The sequence below is a fragment of the Pinus tabuliformis genome, chromosome 8, assembly GCF_031772625.1.
Source record: "Pinus tabuliformis cultivar Carrire ecotype Pingquan chromosome 8, CPIR1, whole genome shotgun sequence".
NCBI lineage: Eukaryota > Viridiplantae > Streptophyta > Pinopsida > Pinales > Pinaceae > Pinus > Pinus tabuliformis.
Window position 1 is genome coordinate 757,367,883 of NC_142294.1, and position 27,404 is coordinate 757,395,286.

Genomic DNA, 27,404 nt, shown 5'->3' on the forward strand with positions numbered 1-27,404 from the left:
TAAATTTCAAAATATTTGTGACGCTACCAACCTTCTTGATCTTTTAACTAAACAAAATTATGATGAGCTTGAACACTTCTTTTAATGCTTTTTGAGCATAACAATAAAATTCGAAATAATTTTGGATAGTATCTTTTTGCCTTCTTATATACCATATTTGGTCTTAGTGGATGATAATCATCATTATCACCATTATCATTTCATACTATTGTAGGAAATTTGCACCATTTTAGAGTTGAGGAGAAAATGTTTTTTTAGGATCAAATTAAATGTTGAATGCGAGTAGTAGCATAATTTATTTTTATTTGTTATTTGTACTTTTGTGTTAAAAACTAAGTTGATTGAGGCTTACTTAATGAATAATAGATTAATATGCAAGATACATATTAAGTATAAAATTATTTAATGACAAATGATCATAGTAATGTGTCCAATATATACCAACATAAATCCATCTTAAGTACAAATGTAGGGATCAAATTTCTTCACGTGCAAACATTTTTAGTGTAAAATACAATGTGTTATTTTTCATTGTTGAAACTGTATTTTTGAATGCTAAATAGAGTATACATAAGACCAATAAAAATTTTAACCATAAAAACTTCTTTTTTATATATATAGATATATATGAAGTTGAAATTGACATAAATTAGTTAATATAGATCTTCAAATAGTTTATTTGAATCTCTAGCTGAAATATTTTTGAAAAGTATAACATTTAAACATCTAATTCACAATTATTTTTTTTCTTCTAATTACTTTACAACATATTCATTTTTTTATTTTTCTATTTAAAACATAATTTTTATTTTAAAGGGGCACAAACGGACAGACAAACTTACACATATCCTCATACTAGGTTGTAGGATGAGCCTCTCAACTCAATTACTAATCATTTTAATGATTAAAACCAATCACGAATTAGAATAGTAACAAAGTAGTACAATTTGATTATTTTCAAATACAAGAGGAAAGAGAGAAAATTGACTAAACTATTTATTACAAATGTTTAGTTTTTGTTCCTATAGTGTTTAAGGATATTGTATTGAAAAGAACATATTAACATTCATCTAAAACTTAGATTCCTTACATTATTTCTATTATCATTATTATTTATATTTATGTATTAAATTTGACTCATGAATAATAGATTTTGTAAAAAAATTCTTACCTATAAAGTTTTTTAACAATATATTAATATTGTTTTCTTACTATTATTGACCATTTTAAATTGACACTAACTGCTTTTCCTAAGTTGAGTACAAATTTATTATAATAGTATAATGTTTGCACCACTTCAAAATCTATAAGAGGAAATATTTTATAAGTCTAGTTGTGTTGTTCAACGATCAAAATATTTTTTTTATAAATTAGAGTGCAACAAAATAGCAAATTTGATTTGTATCAATTATAATAAGGAATATTAAGGAAAACTCACTTCAAACATTATTACAAGTGTCTAGCGTCTATTCATTAAGTGTTTAAATGATTTATATTAAATAGAATACTAATTAGGTACCCCACTATTGTTTTAATAGACCAAGTTTAGAAGATGTTTTTAAGTGTATTATTGAATTTGATTATGCATATTTGATATGGTGAGAAGTCATGTTGGTCAAATAAAGCTTTGAAAACTTAAATATTTTATGGCAATGTCATGTAATTTGTATCAACACATGATTACATTGAAATACTAAATAATATAAAACTCCAAAAATAATATGAAGATAATATTTTATATACAACAAATATTGAAAAGTGTGTCTGAATGTATATTAATAATATTAGTAGATCCTTCAAAAAAAAATTACATTCATGAATCATATAAACCTAATCTTAAGATATTTGTTCTTGCAATGTTCTTTCTTTGGCATCCATACCCACACTATGGTATTAATTAGAATAGAACCAAGTTCTGTGTCATCAGGATTTGGTATCCAATATTGCTCTAAAAAATTTCCATTGTATTTCCCTTACATAGGCTTCGACTAGTCAACCTTTACATGAAGATTCTCAATTTCATTATACCTAAAGATATCTGAGATGGATTTTGCCATCCAAATCATCTCTTCTGCATCCTCATTTCCTGATCTAACTAGCAACATCCTTCCTTTCTCAACATCAATCATCAGATCGAATGTTGGCTTTGGCTTGTTTCATTTGGATCCAACATATCTTGGTTCATTTTTCGCATTATCAAAATCTCCATCCATAATACTTGAGATTACATGGAGTGCATTACAATCAACATCAATGCTTTGCCTTCTCTTGGGCCAGAAATCCTCAGAAGATGAATCACTTCCATCTATTATTCTATGATCATTATAGACTCCATCTAATGTATCAAGAACTCTTTCCCAATACACTACTTTATTTTTCCATTCCTCTATAACAATTGGTGAATCCTCATTCCCAATAGTGTCTTTCCACATTTTTATGTATGATGTTATCCCTTCGTTTAGTTCTTTTAAATAGAAATCATTATGTTTGGAAGCTCAGAAAGATGTCTTCCCTATGGGAATTATCGATCGACCTTCATCATCTCCATAACTCAACTTGTTCTGACCACTTAGTATCTCTAATTGATTCTTTGTACCTTAGTATTGAAACATCATTAAGTACAAGAAATTGGAAGTATTGGACATTAAGATGTCCAACTAGTGCATTTTTCCCTCCTTGGTGTATCCATTAAGGAAATTTTTGAAGTCATAGACCTTGTCAATAAGTATAGGTGGAAACACTCGATTTTCTTCAATTATGTGATATGTATCCATCATTTCAGGTTAAGAATATATATCTTTACTTTTGAGGTTGGAAGACATTCTTATGTAGGTTCCATCTATGTATTCATGTGTGTGCCCCACAGGCAAGAACCCAACCTCAATAGTGATGAAGACACCAAGTGCAGTTAAAAGTGATGAGACAACAAAAGATAGCGATTCTTATTATCACTTGCTGCATTGTCCAACTGTAACAACAAATGTCGAGGAAGAGGTTTAAAATCAACATTTTGACTTGTTGATCTTCCATGAGATATAAAATCATCCTTGTACACTTGACATTTTGAGTAAATAGAGGTGTCAAGTAATGCATTTGTAAGTGGGTTTCTTGAACTTCCACTTTCATAAAGTGGATCACCATACATATCCATTTGTGAGTCTTCAAGGTCCCTTAAGCACTTTGCAAGGGATGTAATAGTAAATTGTGATCCCATATGTACAAATGGTAAAGAGAAATGACCAAAACCTCTTGTCTTATGCCCATGTGTAAGCATACCTGTCAATGGCAAACCTAAATTTGTTCCTACAATAGATTTTGATTTGACACGTTGCCTTGGGATTGAAGTCTTTGTTTTGTCCATTTTATCATGGATAATGCTCAAATACTCCTTTGGAAACCGCTCTAACATAATTATGTGGGCATAGTAGCATTATCTTCCACACATAACAATCTTGTTATGTTTGTTCAACCTACCTCGTGCCTTTTCTTCCAACTCTTTTGTAGTTTATGACTTCATTTGTGCTTTCAACACAATACATTCACTGCATTTACTGAAGTTGGGGTTCTTTGAAAATGCCACATCTCGAAGCTTAGTATCCCAGATCTTGCTCATTGTTGATTGTGATATTGATGGGTAATTGAGCTTTTGAAGAGCCTCATTGATCTCTTTTAACAAAGAATTTTGTGTGTAAGTCGAAGGAAGCAATCTTAAAGGAGAATATGTTCCATCTTCTTCAACTTGACATGTTTGGTTTGGTGAAAATTCTGAATTATCCATTACAATTTTGTGCAATATTTCTATGGCTGCCTTTGTGTGAGCTCATGCTTTGCATGTGTTGGTGTTTCCATGAATAACTTTGATCTATCCATGTCGGAAATAATGTTGGTAGTTATAGAATGTGCTTTGAGGAATCTTATGTATCTTATACCAAGCTTTCTTACAAATAATATTCCCATTAAATATCATGTCCTTTACATTTCTAGCAATAGGTGGTAGGCCATGGCCATGGCTCTTTCACATGACTGTGTTTGACATGAGTGAATTCAAGACAAATTCCCTAATACCATTTTTATTTATTTGTCTCATACCCTTCCTAGCACCTGCAATGGCCTTCCGATCCACATGTTGAAGACAATCTTTTCTACAACATACACCTGCTGCCAAAAGTCGAATTGCTTTCACTTCATCTATTTTTGTTTCACATTTTGCAATCTTTTTTGTAGCCATAACTCATTTAATCCTTTTATATGGCCTTGTTACATGCATATCAATTGAGTTTCTATCTATTTCATTACAAAGATACCCATCCCATTTGTTTAAGGGATTTGTGTCCTCTATAACATCCCATATCACCATTTCCTTGGGTGGCTCCTTGAACTTTTCCTTGACCCTTGATATCACACCTTTGTTGTCCACCAACTTATTTATTGGCCATCTAACCAAACAATATATAGACTTATCCCCAATTCTTTATATCTCACAATTTCCATCTATCTCTTCCAAAAAAGCACCAAATTCCATTTCACCTAGTGTTTCACCCTCAACAATGTGCTCCTCGCAGACATTAACTAGCATTCCTTTGGCAATGCACATGCATGTTCCCATGCATTCATGTGTAAGAGAAACCTTTGTACATATGAATCTAACCCTATCTTGGGGAATATTTATTGCTTGATCATGACAGTGAGGCTCCAAATCTGATTCTCACCAAATCTCATAAGATTCCAATGCACCCCCTAATGTATGCTCAAATCCTGTTGGATGTGGTAGAGGAGCATCATGTTTTAACACCTTCTCAATTTGAACCACTATTGCTTCCTTTATTTACCATCCTTTATGCCCAAGCTTTGTATTGAATATGTAGCCCTCACCCAACTTCAATCCATGTTGCAAAAGATCTACCTTGTCTCCAATAGAAAATGTAGAAGAAACATTTGCACCTATAAACAAATGTAAATAAGGTTAGTATTTACTCAATAAAACATTTACTATACTATCAATAATATTTAACACATGCCTCAATATTTTGATTTACCTATGTTGTGCCTCAAATCTATGATCTTCCATGGATGTATGTCCCCTTCATTAACATCCTCATCAATCAAATGTGGTTGAGTGATACCAATTATCAAAATTGTAACATAACCTGCATTAACCCTTTCTCCGACATAATAAGTTCTAGACTCTGTAGATTCGACCCTTCCTAGCCCAATGACCTGATCATTAATAAGGAGATCAACATAGTCCCCTTTTTCCGAAATTATATTTTCCATTGTAGCTTGTATCAATTCTGTAACAAAAATTAAATCGTAACATTTAATTAAAAGGTTGAACCATGTAAAGTGTGACTTTATATTTTCGCAAAAACAAAACTTACAAAAAGAGTAATATAGATGCAATAATTTAAATAGTATGGTAGTCATATTGTATGTAATAAAACATTGTTTCCCACCATCTAGTGCCTACTACCAAAAATTACTTTACATACAAATTACACCAAAAAAAAAATATGAAGACCGGGCAATTAGAGATATAGATAGTATCATAGAATGAAAAATATAACCTCGTATCAAACCACCAAGTTCCTATTTAACTTTAGAAATGACACTTGTAGTCTTGATGCATGTTTATGAATAATGATCATAAGAAATTTGTAGAAGTTGAAGAACCAAAACATGGTCCTTTGGAAAATATAAGAAATTCCAAGATCGATGCTATATAAGATGTCTAAAATCCCCATGAGAAGGAGAAATTATATTTATATTTCACTTAGTAAAGATGTTTGATGTATGAACTTGATAATCGAAAGCCAAACTAGAGGTTTTCTTCCAAATAAAAGTTTTGGTACTGTAAATACTAGGTAATTCTCATTTTTATTCTAAAAGCAAAGAAATTGCATTGGAAGAAAATTATAGTATACCTCAATAAGACATTTATTCATAAACTTCAAAATTATACAAAGCTCACATTATTCTCCATGGATCAAATAATTATGATTGGATTATTCTGTTTGTGCCAAAAGGAAAGCTATACCGTTATCTTTCCTTCCAACTCAAGCACAAATGTAGTGCCAACAATAACATATATTTATATACGATTATTTTGCACTATCATTGATCTTCATAAAAATTGTTCCAAATTCAATAAAAAGGCACATCAAAAGCTATAACTCTAACCATTGTGATTATTTAAACAATGTCACTCCTAGAGCATTGGTTGCATAAGCGTAATGGTGTCTAGAAGAAAGTTACTAATCGCTAGGTATCCTTCTTGCATAATCGCAAATGCACTGCCAAGAATAATATCAGAGCACTAACCTTGGTGAGGGTGAAATCTTGATAGTTTTCCTTTTGGCACAAGAACAAAGATCTAGTGCATTCTATAATTCCTAGAGTGTACAACTTCCTGTACAATAATTACATTATCTATGATTTGCCTGTTGGGCACAAATCCTCCTTGATTTTCAGATATGATTATTGGTAGCACTTCCTTGATTCTATTTGCAATTATTTTTGTTATTATCTTATAAGAGGAATTGCACAGAGATATAGGGCGATACCTGTTGAAGGTGGAGGGATTTGACTCCTTTGGGACTAGAGCGAGGTAGGAGGATTTTGTGTTGCTTCCTTCTTCTTTTTTTTGAAAACATTCTTCACCATTCTTAAGAAATCTTTTCTGATTGTATACCAATGAGATCTGAAGAATGCTATTGTAAATCCATCAGGCCCTGGGGCTTTATCCGGATGCAGGCTCCATATAGCTGCCACTACCTCTTCTTCTATGATTTCTTTACACATTTCTACGTTTTGATCTCTTTTTTTTTTGTGTGTGCTGAAGGAAATCTTCATATTCAGCCATTTCTTCTTTTGCTGACAGTAAATTTTTAAAGTGCTTGTGGGTTGCTTTTTTTAATTCCTCCGCACCTTTTACCTCTTGATTTTCCACTTGGATTTTTTCTATTTGATTTCTTGCTCTTCTAATATTCATTGAGTTATGGAAAAAAGATGTATTTTTATTCCTTGCCTTGAGCCACAAGCTTCTGGATTTCAGTCTAACCTCTTCTTCTTCTTTCATGTTTTCCCTGTATATTTCCCAAAAGATTTCCTTTTCTCTTAGATAATCTTTCTTGCCTTCTTTATCAATTTTCATGTTGTCCATTCTTTGTTGTAATTCTTTTTTTTTTTTTTTCATTTTCTCTTGCCCATTCCTTTAACTTGATTCTTGCATTTTTTAATTTTGTCTCCCAAATATATTGTGGTGATCCTGATACTCTTGGCTCCCATGCTTCCTTAATTAATTCATTGATTTCTGTATTGTTGTCCCAAATTGAGCTGTATCTAAATGGGAGCGGTCCTTGATTTTCCATTTTTCCCATGACTATTGCCACCGGTTTATGGTCGGATGTCGTGGTGTGGAGGATTTTTGTTTTAATGGCACTATACGTTGCTGCTATGTTTTCTTGTATCAGGATTCTGTCCAACCTTTCTTTTATGTTGCTTTTGCCCACTCTTTTATTGCTCCAGGTGTATTTCCCGTTGCTTGGGGGGATGTCTAAAAAATTGTGTTGTTCCATTATTTCTTCTAGTGCATCCCTGGATGGGTCTATGTGATATATGCCTCCAAACTTTTCTTCTATACTTCTTACCAAATTTAAGTCTCCTCCTAGAATTATTTTTCCTATTTGCGTTTCTTTTAGTGCTTCTTTTATGGTGGCCCAACATTGCTCTTTTTCCTTGTAGTGGTTTGGGGCATATATATTGATGACACTATACTTCTCTTTTGTATTGATTTGCATTAGATCCATTTGTATCCAGTGCTGATCTTTTTTGTGGTGTATTAATTCCCATATTCCTTTCTTCCATATTGTGCAGATACCTCATGATGCTCCTATTGCCTGTATTGCTTCACCTTCATAATTTCTGATTTTTTTTTATTGATATTTTCAGTTTCTTGGCTATTTGTTTTTGTCTCCTGAATCATAAGGATGTCTGGGTTTTCTTTTGCCAGAATGTCTCTTGTGGCATTTTCTTTAATGGATGATCCCAATCCTCGACAATTCCAGGAGACCACTATCATTATTTGCTTGTTGGGTGGTGCATGGCTCCTTTCCCTCTTTGCTGGATTTTTTCGTTGTTTCCTGTGTTCCTTCCTAAGAAGGTTTCCATAGGTTGTTGTGTTCCTAATGCCATTTCCTTTGCTGCTGCTTCATCCCTTAGCTCTTTGTTTGTCTTTCTTCCTACTTTTTATTTTTTTATTTTCTACATTTGGGAGAGCTTCCTTTGACTGCTTTCTAGTTAGGATTCTGTCTACTGAGGGAGGGGGTGAGATTTGGGTGGTTGGGGCCAGAGGGGATGGGGAGGGGGCAGGGAGTGTGGTGAGGGGATCTGGATCTAGATCTGGATCTGGGTCCGGGGGATGGGGGGACAGAGGGATCCAGTGGCTCAAAAGGGTTGAGGCTAGCAAGAGAATTGTTGTTAGCTTTTGGTGATAGAGGATGGAGATCAGAGGATATGGAGGGTTGCGTAGAAGAAAGATTTGGTTGTTTATGGACTGCCTTCTTTCTTTTGACCTGTTCCCATTTGTTTTCCGGGTCTTCAATCTTTTCGTTTTCATTATCTTTTTTTTTTTTTGTACATCTATTAGCAAAATGACCATATTCATGACATACCTTGCATTTGAAGGGGATTTGTTCATAGTCCAGCTGTTGTATATGCGTCCACTGATCCACTTTGATTTTGATGGCTTCTGGAAGCCCTTTTCCTAGATCCACCTCTACACAGATTCTGGCACATGCGTGCATGTTTTCCTTTGGCTCACACCTATCTATGTATTTCCCAACTGCATTTCCTATGGCTTTAACTGAATCGTCTCCCCAACAGTGGAGGGGAAGATGCGGCAATCTGACCCAAACGGGGACGACATTGGGTATATCCATTTCTGGGTCGAAATCCAGCGTCCATCTATTTAGATACAAACCCCTTGTATCCATAAAGTACGGGCCATTCCTAAATATTAGATCTCGATCCTCCTTGGTTTCAAAGTGGAAGGTGTAGTATCCTCTTCCACAGAACCTGATTGAGATTTTTCTGTTTATTGTTGCAGACCAGTTCCTTTCTACCCATTTTTGGACCGTTTTGGGCGATGGCCATAACCCTGTAAACTGCCCAACTAATCCACGTTCCGCCAGGGAGAGTGCTGCTTTACGAGGAAGAGCTGGAGGGAGTGATATTTCCGGGATGTCTTCCAATATTTTAACAAACTTGGTGACTGATGGTCGGTTCTTTGCCGAACCCATTGCAGAAATGAGAGAAGCAAAAGCTTTTGTTGTTACTTCATTTTCTCGCTAGTTATCTGAGGAAGGCTCTTCATCCTCTGATGATTCCGTGTTGATCGTTCCTCAGCAGCAGGAGGCCACTGAGGGCAGCTGCGTGAGCTTGTTGCGATTAACGTTGCTACGAACCTTAAGTGGTTTCACCTTATCCATTGTCTTATTTACTATGAATAAGAATGCAATATAATTATTATTATGATTACAAGTTGGTTTGTTATATACGTTGTGAATACAAATGTGACGTATTTTATCATTGTAGGTTGATCTACAATCCTTTGTAGTATATGTTAAAACTCAACCTCTCTAAGACAATTTACTCAAAGGTTATGACATCGTGTATTTTATGTAAGCCTTATAGTTGGCACGGATTCAACATCTTGTCTCATAGATGAATCATTTTTAACCAATTCCCAAAGTTTCTATGAAAAAAGTCATTGCATTTTCTACACACAAAGCATACAAGGCCATTCAATGTACCATATTTTTCTTCTCACATAGTATTAGAACCTAGGGCGAAACACATTCAAGTGATAAAGCACTACAATGGGAAAATAAATTCATGCAAGTACCCCCAACGCTTTGATGGGTACCAAATGCATGAGATATGTTGAAAATCAAGCAGGACCGAGTAAATTTTACAAGACCTTTAGTGCTTATTTTCATTATTTAATTTCAAATTCAATGAATATTAAATAGTAATTAATAAAAACCATATGAATTTAACAAAGGAAGAATGGTTGGAGCCTAAGTTGCATGGTATGGGAAATAGAAATGGATATCTGAAAAGATAACGTGTTAAAAATATGATTCTTTATATATTTATTTATTTCTTGAAACAAAGTATTTAAAGTTTTATTATTATAATTTAGAATATATATATATATATATATATAAGAAAGTGTCAAGGTCTAAGAATATCATGCTATAATAAATATATACATATCATCAAAATCGTTGTCTATATTGGGATCTTTATCATCAATATTACACTCTAATAAAATTGAAAAAGTTTAACATGTTAAATCTAAATTTTGTATAGTGATGGGTACAATTTTACTAGGGTCGTGATAGAAGAGTTCAACAATCAATGCCATCAACATTTAAGTTACATAGAGGGCCCAATGTTCTTGATTAAATGTTAGTTTCATAGCTTCTTGCACAACTAATCTAGGAGGATCCAAGGTGCCTCAAAATTCAATAGTCCCAAATCGAGATGCAAAGGTCACCATAACGAAAATCTTGACGAGAGCCTTCCAATGCAACTTGAACAGGCTCAAGTGGACTTCGTATGAGAAAGTTATCGCATTCTAAAGTTTTGCAAAAATAAGAAAAAAAATGAAAGACAAAGGTGACATGTGGCAATTCCAGAAGATGACGTTTGGAAAGTTGTACGAACGATACAGGGAATTGTATGGATGCTAACGTGGTAGATCGTACATGACGTGGTGTTGATGTGGCATCTGAGCTAGGCAGATAGTTGGTAGATAGTTGGCAAACACATGGAAAGCTCTAGAGGAAACACGTGGCATAGGCATTGATTGGATAGGTGACACAACGTTGATAGGGAGTTAAATATGCTATTGACTAGGTTTCTAAATGTGAACAAGTGGCCCAATGAGAAGTTGCCATGTGGTAGCCACCGAAAGGCCAAGAAGGTTTGGGCATAAAATACGAAAATATTGGTGAATGAAATTGAACATGTGACCTCATGAAATCAATTACAATGATTTGTTGTTAGACCAATGGTTTTTTGTTGGAAAGGTATCAACACATTCCATTTTAAAAAAATTGTTCTAACAACATGCCAAATATGGGAGGGTCATCGGTTCGACCCCTCACACAATGACAAATGGACATGCCATGTACCAACACACTAATGGGTCGGGACGTATAATTTTCTTGACCACAATTGTTGATAAAGTTTGTGTCGGGTATAGTGGAACGATGTAATTCATGTGGGTTTGACCCCGGGTCAGGCACGCCCCAACATTTTATAACTAGACCCGTCTACCAATGTGACACAACATTATTTGGTGTGTAAAGGGCCGAACCCTTGTCTTTTAAGGCCTAATCCAGACTATGTTTATAATTAAAACTAGTCTTTTGACCCTTTTAAAGATCAAAAAGAGGGTGATATTCTGTTAAAGGTTAAAAGGGTCATTATGCAACTACACAACATTGTTTTGTGAATAGAAAGGTTGAACCCTTGGCTTATATTAACAATTTTATCATTGTATATGTAGTAAATACACTCATTTAGTGTCCTTTTGGAGATCAAATAAAGGAGAGTGTTTTCTAAGGTTCTTAGGGGCTATTGGGCTACTACATAGAAGAGAACCAACTTTTGAGATTGAAAACTTTTATGTAAATTTGTCATTTTGCATCATAATTGAAAAGGCCACTTCATTGGAAGCAAACCTGGAGACGTAACCCACACTGGGTGAAATTTGTTATCAATCTCATTGTGCTCTTCCTATTTCTTTGTAGTTATTTTGCCCTGTTCATAATATTTTCAATGTTTTTTTATCAAGTTCGGTATTCACATTCTATTTAATGAAGACAAATAATTAGCTCATAAACAAAATATCCAAATCAAGTTTTGTATCAAAGCTTAGTAAGCTAGTTTGATTTGGTTTTTGAGTGTGGATGATTACCATTTCTAAGCTCAAAAAAGGATAAGGTGAACTCAAAGCTTACAATCTTGAAGTTGGTTCAAGGAGTTTCACCCAAAGAGGAGAAATGGCCTCACTAAGACAAGAGAACCCTTTTAAATTTGAGTCATATTTCTTCAAGGCATTCCGTTTGATGAAGACAATGGTGGAAAAGCTCTACGATGAAAGAGGACTTCAAAAAGGAGAAGGCATCAGTCAAGACAAGAATGAGGGTGATCAACCCCCTCTTCATCCTTCTCCTCCTCCTCCTTCAAGACCTTCTTCTCCTCCTCATGCTTCACCTCCTTCTTCTCCTTCTCATTCTCCACCCCCATCTCCTTGTAAGAATATTGCTTCAAAGAAGCCATTGTTAAAGTTGGATGTCAAGTTTGACTTGTCAATGAATAATGGAGAGCTTAATGTAGAAATATTAGATAATTGGATTAGAAAAATAGAATTTTATTTCCATGTTCAACATATTATCGAAGAAAAGGTAAAGATTCAGTTGGTCTCTCTTCGGCTTAAAGGTACAATGTTGATTTGGTAGGAAAGTAAACTTCAAGAAGTTAGCAAAAATAATGGCAAGCTCCTTTCTCCATGGCTAGAATTCTCTAATGCATTAAAGAATTAATTTTATCCTTTAGCATACACCTAGAAAACAATCATGGAATGGCAGAATTTGAGACGAGGAAAAGGAAAAAGCGTGCAAAGATTTACTGAAGAATTTAGCAAGAAGGAATTGGCTTTAAATATTCCATTATATTCTCTAGAAACTCTTTTTAAATAAGGTGCATGTCAAAGTTATATTTTCCATAGTATTCTCTTATTTATTCCCACTAATTTGAACGAAGTATGTGTCCAAGATACTCATCATGAGTCCAGGGGAAAGAATATGCAAAGAGATTTCACAAACAAGCAACCATCCAAGTTATCTGATGGCAGAATCAAGGGAAAAGGGAAAGACAAGAAGGCTCCTACAGTGAAGAAAGAAGAGGCAAAACCTACATGCTCTCATTGTAAAAAGGAAGGGTGTGATGATGCTCATTATTGGAAGCTACATATTGAATTAAGGCCTAAAAGGTTTGGAGGCAAAGGAAAGCAAAATATTGTTTCCACAATGCAACAATATTTGGGATTTGATTTAGGGGATGCAACACATATCACAACTATAGGAGTTCAAGGTAAAACAACTTCTCATGCTAGTCCTAGTTCCATCTCCTAGTTCTTAAAGCATAAGAAATAAACTTTTTCACATAAGGGTGATAATTAAGCATGCAAAAGTTGATACTCATTTTTATACTGGTTTCTAAGTGAATTTACTATCTAAAGCAATTGTCAAGAAATTGGGATTAGAAACAACACCTCACAAGAAACCCTATCCTCTCGATTGGGTCTGTGATGATGCAAAGCTACAAGTAACCAACTAGTGTAAACTTAAATTTGCTTATCACTTCAAAATTTGTTGACAAGGTTGAATTAGATGTGGTTCCTCTTAATATTTGCATAATTGTATTGGTAATTTGTTGGGTTGCCAACAATTCCCCTACATTTTAGCCAAAATAAAAGGGGCCCCCTTATACAAGTTTCTACGAAAATCACTTTTTTATTTGCTTTGGTTGCTTGACCTTGAGTCGTTTCACCCATTGATTTCAAATGCCCCACTGCCTCTGCTTCTACATCGACCTTTCAACCACATAAAATTTGCTTTGACATCGAGATTGAAAACAATCTTGACAATTTGATTTGAGCTCCTTCCTTCTAGATATTTTTTTTAACACTCTTTTGCTTAACCATTGTGGACAAATAATCTCGCTAATAAATATTAGTTTCACTTGATTTTTACATGACACTTTATAATTCATATCTCTTCAAAATATATATATATATATATATATATATAATCAAATTATATACTAATATAAACTTTTTAATCCATTATTACATAAACCCACACTACCTATATTATTATTATATAATATATATTCCATATTATGTGTTTTATATTCGAAAACCACGTAAACTATAATATATATTCCATATTATGTGTTTTATATTCGAAAACCACGTAAACTAGTAAATCAAACAAACTTAATGTATATATTAAACACATTATAAATTATATAAAATAATAATAAAAACAAAGGGGCAAAAAAACAACCACGCGGAAGAGGGAATGTAATGAGTGAAACCACCAAATGAATCCTTATCATGGAAAATTACACTATTCTAACTTTGTATTCAACATGGGCTTGCAACATATAAACGCTTTATATTATAGTTACATCATATGTTCCAAAATTTAAAAATAAAAGATGTAATGTGGAAATTATTTATTTTAATATCCAAATTCCATACCTTGACCGACCCGCACCTCTCACCACGGGCATCACTGCCTTTGACTCAATTTTTTCTTATCAATAAATTTTTTGAAAGAGATTTGAATCTGACCTAAAAGGGTGTTGTAAACTAATTTCTCTTGCCGTAGTGTAACGAGATTGTTTTTTCCGAGAAAGTTATGGAAATTTTGGTCATATTTTGAGAAAATTTAGCGAAGATTTCTATAAATCCAAATTACAGTGGTTAAATTTTAAAAATTTTGATGCCCTAGATATTTTTGATGGGGTTGAATCCATTTCCACCATCAAAAACATAATTTAAACACTGTCTCTACAAGATATTTTGAAATTGTTTTCCCAGATTCCGACCACTTTTGGTTATCTGCGCAATTCCTTCGCCTCTCTAGACGACTCCATTTCTTTTTGTAAACCCCCGACATATTATAAGGGTAGGCTTGGAGAGCTCAAGAGCGGGGATCAATCAATAGACTATAGTTCTATTGGAATGACAAAAATTTTAGTACATTGTTGTTGTAGCTAGGGATCTCTCTAACAAAGGAAATGATTTTTCATGTTTCTTTTATTTATTTATTTTGTCTGGGTACACTGTGCCTTTTCAAAGGAGGAGAAAAGGAGGCATTTCTTGCAATTCTAGTTTTTTTTTTTTAACAAGTTCGGATAGTTGTTATATTATCAAAAAGAGGTTTTGGAGCAAGCTCCTTTTACATTCCGTTGTTTTGATATGATAGACTGAGCAATAAGATAGGCATGCAGACCTTTCTCCTGTGCTTGGTATCAAAACTTCAGAAGTTTTTTTAGCTATTCTAGAGTACTGTTTAACATATTGACCAACTAAGAAAACAAATTTACATGGCATATTTCACAGACATTTATGGTTTGTAAACTAGGAGAGAAAATTTTGTGGCCTTTTCCTTGTGTTTTGCATTTTGCTGCTCCTTAAGTTTGTTGTTCCTTGTGTTGTTGTTCGTTCTGCTTGCTGTTCCTTGCTGTTGTTCCATCGACCTGCTGTTCCTTTGCCCTGTTGTTCTTTCATCTGTTGTTCCTTATGCTGTTGTTCCTTCTGATTGTTGTTCCTTCTTCTGGTGTTTGTTTTGCTTGTTGTTCCTTGCTGTTGTTCCTTCGACCTATTATTCCTTCGGTTGTTGTTCCTTTTGTTGTTGTTCCTTTTGCTTGCTGTTCCTTCTGGCATTGTTCCTTCTGGTTGTTGTTCCTTCTACTGTTGTTCCTTCTTCTTTTGTTCCTTCGGTCTGCACGTGGCTTTGCTTTTATAATAGTCCACTGCTTCCTCTAAATGCTTGCACTTTGATTTCAGAGCCACGATCTCTTTTTGATTATACTGCTTTTTCCTCTTGCTATATTTATCTCCCTCATTCTTATTTTTTCTGCTGTAGCTTTCCTTCTGTTGTTGCTTGCTGACCCTTGAGCCTGTGCGATCCTTCCTTGATTGGCGATGTCCACTTATTTTATAGCCTGTTCCGCCTTCGCTGAGCCTGCAATTGGAGGATTCTACTTGATTGCAATCATCCTCCCTAGATTTTCTGCCTCGATTTTTCCCAGTGCCTCTGCTTTTCTCATGAAACTTGTGATCCAAGCTGCCATCACTGACATATTTCATGTGTTGTTCATCGTTGTCATGATTTTTCCTTTGACTGTCCGAGTTTTTTTGGATTTCCCGATGGCTGTGGATTCCTTGTTGCGCTGTACATTCTATTCCTTGATGTTTCTCTTTACTCCTTCTACGTTGTCCTGTTGTATACCAAAACTTCATTCTTGTCATTTTTTGATGGGAGTTATGGCACGCTGAGATAGTATTCCTCCTGATTCTCTCTGACAATTCCTTCTTCCTTCTCCACAGCCTGATTTGCATGATGATCCGCTTGCTTATTATGCATCCTCAAGACATGTTTGAAGATTGCATTTCCGGATCCTGCTAAATTCCTTCTAGTTCTTTGGATGATTTGGCTCATAAACTTGTTGTTTGGATTCCTGTTTCGAGCCATTATCTCAACTATGATGGCTGAATCTCCTATGATTATAGGATTTTGAATTCCTTTTTTTGAATCAGCCTTCTTCCCATCAATAAACTGTATTCTTCCGCTTGATTATTTGACATTTGTCCCAATCCCCACTCGTAAGTGGTTATTTTTTCCCCATTTGGATCATAAATTATTCCACCAGCTCCTGCTTTTCCCGGATTGTTCTTTGAAGCTCCATCAAAATACATATAGTGTCTATTCTGAGTTTTCTTCCAGATTTCCAACTCCTCTTCCGTCATTCTTAATTTCCATTTTTTTTTGTATTTTCTTTTCTCTAACCTTTCTGCCCATTGTTGTCTATTATGGCCTTGCTGAGCCAATCCCTTTCCTCTTGTTGGAGAATGCTATAATTAGTTGGTGCAGTTCTTTTTGGGTTGAGAATTTCAGAAGTCATTCCCCAAGTTTTGGATAGTGTTTTCCCAATTCTTGGGCTTTGATTTTTGAAGATGCTCTTGTTTCGAGCCAACCAAATTTGCCAACATAGCATTGTTGGTATACATTTCCATATTCTTATAATTGTGGCTTTCTTCTTTGTTACATAAGGGTAAGCTTTCTCAAGGGTTTCGAGAAATTCCGACAATGATTTTTCGAAGCTTAAGCTAATTTCCAATGGTTGTATTAGCTGCTTCCAATGTTTTTTTGAATCTTCTGGCTATTATTGTTGATGCTCCTCCCATCAGCAGAGTATCGTCCGCAAACAAGGAGTGATTTATGGTTTTTATTCCTTTTGCTATTCTTAGCCCTGTGATAGCTCTTTCATTCCTTTGGGCTTCCAGAGCTCTGCTTAAAGTCTTTGCCATTATTATGTAAAGAAAAGGAGAAAGAGGGTGTTAGAGTCGGTCTGGTCATCCCTCCGTCAGAGATCAAAACTCTTTTTGCATTTCATTTTTAGGTGTCCCATCTCGCTCGTTTCACTTAGTTGCATTTCGCTAGGAGCATGCCATAAATCTGACATAAGGGCTTTTGTCATTCATCCCCCTCATGCTTTGCACTGCTGGCTCAGGTCTGTTCATCAAAATCAAGTCTTAAAAGTAATTTGCAGTCCTGTTTCAGTTTCTAGGTCATAATAGTCATTTTAGTCATTAGGTCTAGGGTTAGTCAATTTGGTCTTCAACAAGGTCTAATAAAGCCAGCAGGCCAGAGGGAGGTTCTTAATAAGTTTTTATTTCAAAGATTTTTATCCTCATACGGATGGATTATGACTTTTCTTCAAAACTCTGTTTTGAAGACAAGTCGACATTTCGTTTTTGTAATAATTTTCCAAAATTTTCAGTTCTTGAAATCTTCAGGCGCAGCCCTGGTCTCCTTTTCCAAATTCCATGTCAGCTATTCCTGCAAAAAATTGCCAAGAAATTCATCATTTCAACCAAAAATCAAGGAGGAAACAAAAAGTCAGAGTTGTATTAATTGTGCAAAAGTGCCAATTTCAAAACATTATAAAAATGAGGTTTTGAAGAACCAAAAATCAAATCAATGTCTTTATAAATCTTTTTCCATGGAGATCAATATCATTTTGCATGCCAAGGTCAAAGAAAAACATTTCAAACTGAATTGGGTGAGCAAGTGCGTGTTTTGGGGTGAAACTGCTTGCAACTAGCCAGCGCGCGACACACTGGGAGAAACTGCCTAGTGTTATCCTGAATGGGCGTGGCGCATACAGTCCAAAGCCCGAAATTGTTTCAAATTTCACAAATTTGCTCATAACTTGCATGGATTTGCCAGGTAGGGTTGCTATTTTGATATTTCATCCATTTTTTTGATTAGTGATGGTGGTTTATGGATGACAATGGGTGAACACATATATCAAACTCTCTTTCTATAAACACAAGCAAACTTGCTACCAGGGTTTCAGAACTCACTGTTTTGCCACCAAAATCATTTTTCCTTCCCATTGTTCCCTTGTCTTCACCAATCCCTAATTCCCTATCACCTAAATTCATTATTCCCTTCCCCTACATGCTCTGTCCCAAATCCTCTAACCTCACACCTCAAAACCTATACAACAATCCCAAACCCTAAACCCTATTCCCATACATAAAATCCCCCTCCTCTCCCTAATAAAATTTATTTTAATATTCCCTAATCCCCTACTGTTTTCCCCTTCCTAACATTCCCTTGTTGCATTTTTCCCCTTGGTGGCAGAATCCAATTAAATTGCATTACAACACAACAATTTCATACAGTCCAAGCACAGTTTATATACAGCAACATCTTTTCTTCAAGGTATTTTGTACAGCAGTCATGGCATCGGACTATGAAGTGGAAACCCAAAGTGACTCACCCTTAGAAGAACAGGCACCCCGGAGGCCTCATAAAGGTGGCAGACATGTTAGGGAATAACCGACCACCCTTACAGAATTGCAGGCCTGCCCTCTTGCCATGTTTTGTTTTCAACATTAGTCATGCTATGAGTTTTGTCAAAAAGTGGCTAGTGTTCAATTTCATCATGAGCTTGCTCATCTTTATGTGCTGCAATTACATGGAGATCAGGCTACCTTAGTTGGTGTCACCTTCACGCTCACACCAGAATCTGTCTCATTAGCAACCGACATACTGAACATTGGAGAACCATGGCACAAGAAGCAGAAGATTGATCGGCAGCATTATGAGCCATACATTAAAACCAGTTTCTTGAGGCAGCTCAAGAGAGTATTCTCGTTCCGATATCTGAAAGATGAATATGCTCCACTAATGAAATTGATCATGAAATATTTCAGCTGTGAGGGACAGTTCTCTCGTCTCTATGCTTGTCACATCAGGTTACTCATGCATTTCACCGGGGTACGGATGATGAACATTCTGTATTTCATTTTCTGGAACATAGAGAGGATGACCACCTTTATGCAGCATAAAACCCCTCAGCTGCAACTTAACAGTGTCTATCATTTTTCTCTTATTAAGGTTTTGGTGGTTCATCAGCTTGGATTGCAGGGCATCACTTGGGATGATTTCATCTCTTGTGACTTCTTTAGCACTTCACGGGGATTATCAGAGGTTAAGCATGAAGGTGGACCTTCTCATCAGTATGAGCGCCATGAGATCGCCAGTGTACCGGTATTCATCACATATCAGAGAGGCACCAAAAATTTGTTTACAGTGGAAAAGCGAGTGTTATCTCCACCCGGGGTGGAAGGGGCCTTGCTTCCTCCATCAGCATCACAGGTACAGGACAAAGGCAAGAGGCCAATGCAGGATGAGGGGTCTTCAGGTGAAATAGAAACTGACTTCATTCTCATTCATGATGATGATACTGATACGGGTCCACAAAGCACCAAACTTAGAGAGATCATCCAGGAGCAACAAACAGAGATCGAAGCCTTATCCCTTGACTTAGAGAGGGCTAAGTGGACCATGAAATACTTGGAGCAAAGGAAAAAATAGCTTGAAGACCAGCAAGCAATCATGGAGCTACAAAACATCTGTGAGAATCGCCAAGCTGCACAAAGGAGAAGAATTGAGCTCACATCATTGGAGTAAGAGATTAATGAGGATCGGGAGGCCAATCTCGAGAGAGTTAACATGCACTTAGAGAGGTTGTTGGACAAGACCGACAAGGACCATGCTTTGCTGAGACACATGGCTTTCCACTATATGGCACGAAACAAGGTGTGCAAGGCCCGAATCAGGAATTTGAAGGCAAAATTGAGGAAGGCAATAAAGAAGAAAAAGAGGCAAAGGGAGCTCGATCGTCTTCAGATATTGGTCGAAGCCTCTTTAGCTTAGCATAACACTTAATGAAGAAGCTCCATCCCAAATTTCAAGAAATTTGGGGCATTTTTGGTATTTTTGCAAATTTTTGTACAAAAAACAGGGTTTTTCTCCCTGTGCGCCACGCCACGTGGCGCGCGCTTATGATAGGAGGCTCCAAATGCAAAAAGTTTATATTTTTGGATTTTTCATGAAAAATCATGACTGTTGGTGCATGGCCAAGAAGTTTGGGCAAGTTTTGAGTCCTCAGGAGGTCAAAAACACCCTAAAAATGACCTCTCTGCCCCTATTTTGACACACAGAAAGCAGTCTTGGGAGATTGAAGTTTTGGAGGGGCAAATGGGCACCAAATTCAGAAATTCCATTTGGGTTGGAAAGTAGACAGGCAGGCTTTCCAAAAAGAACACTTGGGCTCAATTTTGACTTCAGAAAGTCCTCAAAATCAGCATCAAAGTGGCGCGACGCACAGAGGTTTTTTGCCCAATTTTTCACCTTCCAGCTCAGAAATTCGGCCAGTTTGACTAGTTTTGATTTGTGATGTTATTTTTGATCTATCTTGATGTAATTGGATAAAAATAATGTAATTTTGGCACTTATTTACTTGTTCTATAGGATTCATTCACCCAAAAGTGAAAATTTAATGAATGAATCAGTTTCCTACCTTATAGAGGCAAGTTGTTTTGACTGCCTAGATTTTAGTGCTTTGTTTAGAATTGGTTGAAACAACTCCTAGAATGATGAGCTCGGCCCCTAGAGGCAAGGGAATGGGTTGGGCTAGTCTATATCATGTAATTTATAAGTCATTTTCAGGGTTGGACTCTTGGGAAAAGTTTGGCACTCTATTGTACATGCATCTCTGCATTTTTGGCTAAGGAAAGACCACGGTTTTGTAGCACTGTTTGGGATCCATGTGGCTTTATGTTTTGATGGTGTGCTTCTCTGAGTAATTGTAAGTTAATTAGTGTTATGTGTATCATTTTCTTGCTTCTTCTTCTGAATTTGAACAAATGAGTGATTAAGGTAGAAACCATAACTGCTATGCTCTACCTTTGAATTTGTTTAAATTTCCATGTTTTCATCTATTTAAGGAGAATTATTGAGACTTTCTTGCTCTCCTTAGCACCTCACCAGTCTGATCTATCCATCTCACTCACTTTAAAGCATCAAAACGATTGCCTTCCTTGCCCCAATTAGAACTCTGCAGAAACTGTGCCTCATCCCCAAGCCCAAATTTGCCTTTCCCATTTTTTCAACAAAACCCTCAAAAAACCAAATCAAATCCTTGCACTTAATACCTAGCCTAAAATTAGTTTCAAAATCAGTCATCTCGAGCCCCATCACTTGTCTTTTGCCGAGATCGACCTGGAGAGAGCCCTCTCCTGTCCTCGTAGGGCTAGCTACAAGGCTAAGCATGGTTTGATGTGGACCTAGAACCTTGTCTTTTCAGCCTGCGACAAATCTAGGCTCTAACAGAGGGCAGTCTTGCCTAATACCTCTAGTGCTTTGGAAGAAATCACTGGGTCTTCCATTTATGAGAGGGGCTATCCATGGAGTGGAGATGAATGCTTGAATCACACCTGTAATTTCTTCTGAGAAGCCAAGTTTCTCGAGGACAACCATGAGATAATGGTGGTTGACCCTATCAAAGGAATTTGCCATGTCTAGTTTTACTATCATGCCTTTCTCTTGCTTTTGGATATTAGAATGGGCAACTTCCTGGACAATTATGACATTGTCAATGATTTGCCGGTTTGGCACAAACCCTCCTTGATTTTCATATATGATTTCGGGCAACACTTTCTTGATTTTGTTTGCCACTAATTTAGTTATTATCTTATAAGATGAATTACATAGAGAGATGGGCCTGAATCTATTGAAAGTGATGGGATTTGCCTCTTTTGGGACAAGTGCCAGATAGGAGGATTTTGTGTTGCCTCCCATCTTTTTTTTTTGAAAATGTTTTTCACCATTCTTATGAAGTCCTTTCTGATTGTATACCAGTGATTTTTGAAGAAAGCTATGGTGAAACCGTCTGGCCCTGGTGCTTTATCCGGATGTAGACTCCATATGGCCTCCACTATCTCTTCCTCTGTTGGATCTTTGCACAAATCTGCATTTTGTTCTCTTTTTATTTTCTTTTTTGTGTGTTGCAAAATTTCTTCATACTTAGCCTTTTCTTCTGTGGCTGACAGTAGATCTTTGAAATGCATGTAGGCTGCTTTTTTTATTTCTTCCGCTCCTTTAATTTCTTGATTTTCCACTTGGATCTTTTCTATCTGGTTTCTGGCTCTTCTAATCTTCATAGAATTATGGAAAAAGGACGTGTTCCTGTCACCTGCCTTGAGCCATAAACTCCTGGACTTCAATCTGGCCTCTTCTTCTTCTTTCCTATTTTCCCTATAAATTTCCCAAAATATTTCTCTCTCTTTTAAATAGTCTTGCCTGCTTTCCTCTTTGCCCTCTTTCTCCATTTGCATGTTGTCCATTTTCTGTTGGAGCTCTTTTTTTTTGTTCCTCTATTCTTGCCCATTCTTTTAACTTGGCTCTTAAATTTTTAATTTTTGTCTCCCATATGTAATGAGGTGAACCTACTACTCTTGGTTCCCATACTGTTTTTACTAACTTGCTGATTTCTATGTTGTTGTCCCAGGTTGAGCTATATCTGAAGGGGAGAGGGCCCTGGTTCTCCAGTTTACCCAAAGCTATTAAAATTGGTTTATGATTTGATGCAGTGGTGTGGATGATTTTTGAATTTATAGAGCTGTATTCTGCTGCTATACTTTCCTGAATTAATATCCTGTCCAGCCTTTCTTTGATATTACTTTTACCTACTCTTTTATTGTTCCAGGTGTATTTCCCGTTATTTGGGGGGATGTCCAGAAGGCTGTGCTGCTCCATAATTTCTTCTAGAGAGTTCCTGGAGGGGTCCGTTTGATAATTTCCTCCAAATTTTTCCTCAATACTTCTTACCAGATTTAAATCTCCTCCTAAAATCACCTTCCCTGCTTGATTTTCCTGTAAGATTTCCTTCAAAGTAGCCCAACACTGTTCTTTGTCCTTATAGTGGTTGGGGGCATATATGTTTATGACCCTGTACCTCTCTCTTGTACTGATTTTCTTGAGGTCTGTTATTATCCAATGCTGATCTATTTTCTTTTGAATCAATTCCCATATTCCTTTTTTCCATATTGTGCATATACCTCCTGATGCTCCTATTGCCTGCATGGCTTCCCCTTCATACTTTCTAAACTTTTTTTTTGAGATTTTCGGTGTCTTGATTGCCTGCCTTTGTCTCCTGGATCATTAGAATATCTGGGTTTTCATTTATTAATATATCTCTTGCTGCATTTTCCTTTATAGTTGACCCCATTCCTCTGCAATTCCAGGAGACTATTATCATTATTTACCTGCTTGGTGGTACAAGGTGCCCTTCCCCTTGGGTTGGCTTCTCTCATTGTTCCCTATGCTCTTCCCTAGGAAAGTATCCATAGGTTGCTGTGTTCCTAGAGCCATTTCTTTTGTTGCTACTTCGTCCCTTAGTTCCTTGTTTGTCTTCCTTCCCACTTTTTTTTTATTTTCAGTATTTGGGAATGCTTCCTTTGCTTGCTTTCTGGTTAAGATTCTGTCTACTGAGGGGGGCGGAGAGGGGTGGGGGTTTGAGATTCTAGGGGAGTGGGGAGAAGGGTTAGGGGTTCTAGATCTAGATCTAGATCTAGATTTGGGTCGAGGCGATGGGGGAGCAGAGAGATCCAATGGATCGAATGGGTTTGCAGTGGCAAGGTCTGCATTTGGTGAGAGAGGCTGGGCTTCGGTGGATGTTGAGGGCTGCGAAGAAGATTGGATTGGTTGCTTGTTTACAGTTTTTTTCCTCTTGACCTGTTCCCATTTATTTTCTAGATCCTCCATTTTTTCGCTTTCATTTTCTTTTATTTTTGTACATCTATTTGCGAAATGATCGTATTCATGACATACCTTGCATTTGAAGGGGATCTACTCATAGTCCAGCTGTTGTATGTGCGTCCACTGGTCCACTTTGATTTTGATAGCTTCCGGGAGTCCTCTCCCTAGATCCACTTCGACACATATTCGGGCGCATGCATGCATATTTTCCTTTGGCTCGCATCGATCGATGTACTTCCCCACTGCATTTCCTATGGCTTTAACTGAGTCGTCTCCCCAGCAGTGGAGAGGGAGATGCGGCAATCTAACCTAGACAGGTACAGTGCTTGGGACATCCATTTCTGGATCAAAGTCCGGGGTCCATCTGTTCAGATATAGTCCCCTTGTATCCATGAAATATGGACCATTCCTGAAAATCAAGTCTCGATCCTCCTTGGTCTCGAAATGAAAGGTATAATATCCTCTGCCGCAAAACCTAATCGAGATCTTCCCATTTATTGAAGTCGACCAATTTCTTTCTACCCACTTTTGGACAGTCCTCGGTGATGGCCACAACCCCGTGAACTACCCTACTAATCCTCGTTCTGCTAGGGAGAGAGCTGCTTTTTGTGGTAGAGCCAGAGGGAGAGATATCTCTGGTATTTCTTCCATTCTTTTAACAAACTTTGAGATTGCTGGTCTGTTCTTAGCTGGTCCCATTGCCGAAATGAGGGAGGCAAATGCTTTGGTTGATTCTTCCAATTCCTGATGGTGGGCTGAATGATGATCTTCGTTCTCTGGCGGATCCATTTTTCTTGAGCCTTAGCAGTAGGAGGCCACTGAGGGCAGCTGCGATTTGCTTTCTGCAGGGAAGTGTGTGATCTCTCTGATCTAGAAGAAGTCAAACCTCAGTAGCTAGAGGCCGCTAAGGAGAAGCAAGGTTGTGTCTCTGAGTGTTGTAGCAGCAGCTAGGGTTGCGCGAAGGCGACCTCAGGAGCCTCATCGCAACAAAAAAACTTGCAATTCTAGTTATTATTTTGTTTTATTGTAGTCATTTTCACATGTTCAAGTTTTGTAAGTAAGATGTTTCTATACATTTTTAATTTGAATATCAATCAAAACAATATTTTGTGCATGTTTGTAGCTTAAATATTAATTTGATTGCGTTGAATGATTGAAGATTAAGGTCTAGTGCATAAGCAATATCCAGGGAAACAAAGAGAACGACTTTTCTTGTTTTCTTGAAATTTTGATATGCTTATACATCGTATTAATTTAAATGTCTTTAAATTACTGACAATATCATCATTTTTTTAAGCATTAAATCCTCTTGTTAATTTATTCTCGGGATTATATTAGTTTAAATTTAACATATTTCTTATGATTTCTTCGCCTTTTATGAAATATTTTTATTGAAGTTGATTCTTAGATTTCATTGCATTGAGATCAATTTTTCTACCATTTAGATATACATTGCATTTAGGTCTTAGAACCATTTTCTCTTTAACGATTTCTTTTTTGTAGGGGAAGGAAATGCAAGGCAAACGAAGCCGTAAAGCTCATCAGGGACAACTATTCCAAGCGACTTGGGTCATTAAAGAATATCTCCTCCTGTTGATGGGTGGTTATTTCTTCTTGTCAAAAAATGGTGCTAGAAGGAGGGTCTAAGGTAAATTAATTAATTAAATCTTTTATTCCTCAACTTCTAATATTTCCAGATTTAATCCTTCTCCATTGTGTCATCACAAAATGCACTAGAAGGCAGGTTAGACGACAAGCTAATCTAGTTGGAGTCAAATTCCTTGTTATTACATCTAAACAATGACTCCTGCCCAAATAATTGTATGTGAAGATGCTTCAATTTTACACTACTCAACTTTCCTCATGAGACAATTTTTGTCTTGTCAAAATTCCAATTTGACGGTGAAGGGAACATATTTGCATTGAAACATTTTGATCAGTTTGAATGTCAATGCATCAAGTATGATATTACTGATTAAAATGTTTTATTCAAGTTGTTCGTTTTGACTTTCAGGGATCGAATCGAAGATTGGTTTGAATCGTTCCACCCCATTCTACTTTCACTTGGTTTCAATTTGTGGATGAATTTTTAGATGCCTTTGAGACTTATGATTTCGATAAAATATGTGAAGAATTAAAGGCTCCGCTTAGCAGGAACGATTTATATTTACAAAGATTTTCAACCAAGGTCAATCATGTTCTTTTTAAACTTCATGTTAATGATTTGTCTGTTATATTAAACTTATTTCAAATGCTTTTGGCCCTTTCATTCATCTTTATTCAATTTATTGTGGTAAATTAGATGAATATCATAACACCAAAACACAAGATGAATCTTGTTTACAAAATGAGATGGTTCCTTCATTGATAGAGTATGAAAGTTCCATAAAAAAAGTACAAGGAGTAGAACCAATTCATAATAATTCTACTAACAAGGAAACTAGTATTTCTTCCAAACAATCTTTTACTACTATAGATATAGTGGAAGAAGGTTTGATTGTTGATCGAGATACATCTTTGTCTTCTTCTATTTTTTACTCTAATTATCTCTCATATTCAATTGTTAAAGCATGCATAAATAACGAAAATGATCTTAAGGTTTCTATTGTTTTAATAGAGAAGATTAGAGATATTGTCTCTCAACTTGAAGAAGAAACTTTAAATCATCATCGGAAAATCATACCTTATTTTCAAGAAAGATTAGATACTCGTTATAAAGTTGTTCATGAAAGTTTTATCATAGAAAAGGAAAATATTGATGATAATATAATGTTTGATAGTTATCACCTAAGCATAGTGAAGATGATGAAGGGAAGAGGGATCTCTTGAAAATTTCATTGATTGCAATTGTGATAGTTCAAGAGAACCTTTTAGTTTGCTTGTCTCTAATTCTTTTTGCTTCTTATATATGGACTTTTTTTCCAAGATTTTGGTGTGCATAACCCTTTGTCTACTTTATTTCGCAGTATGCCATTACAAACTTATTCTTTTGATATGTTGAGTATGGGTGATGTAACTTTTGAACATGATATTTATGGAAGAGTATTTGATTCTCCTTTTCTTCAATCATTCACAAGGGAAAAGGGTATGTCACAAAATGTATACATTCCATTGGTTTCAGATAAATACCATAGACCCTTCCGTGTTGAAATTGAAGACCCACTTTTTTTTTCATCCATTGGTTAAATCAAATTTTAATGCCTCTTCTTCATATTTTGAACCAAATCATTTCACGAATGGGAAGACTCAAACCAACAACTTGATTTAGTTAATGAATCCTCTTATAATGTGTTTATCAAATCTAATTCATCAAATCTATGACTTGCATTCCCAGTGTTATGATAGGATTGCAGATTTTCTCAAGGATTCATTTCTTGAAAAGTTTTGAGGATATGATAAAGCCATACTTACTTTGTTTCT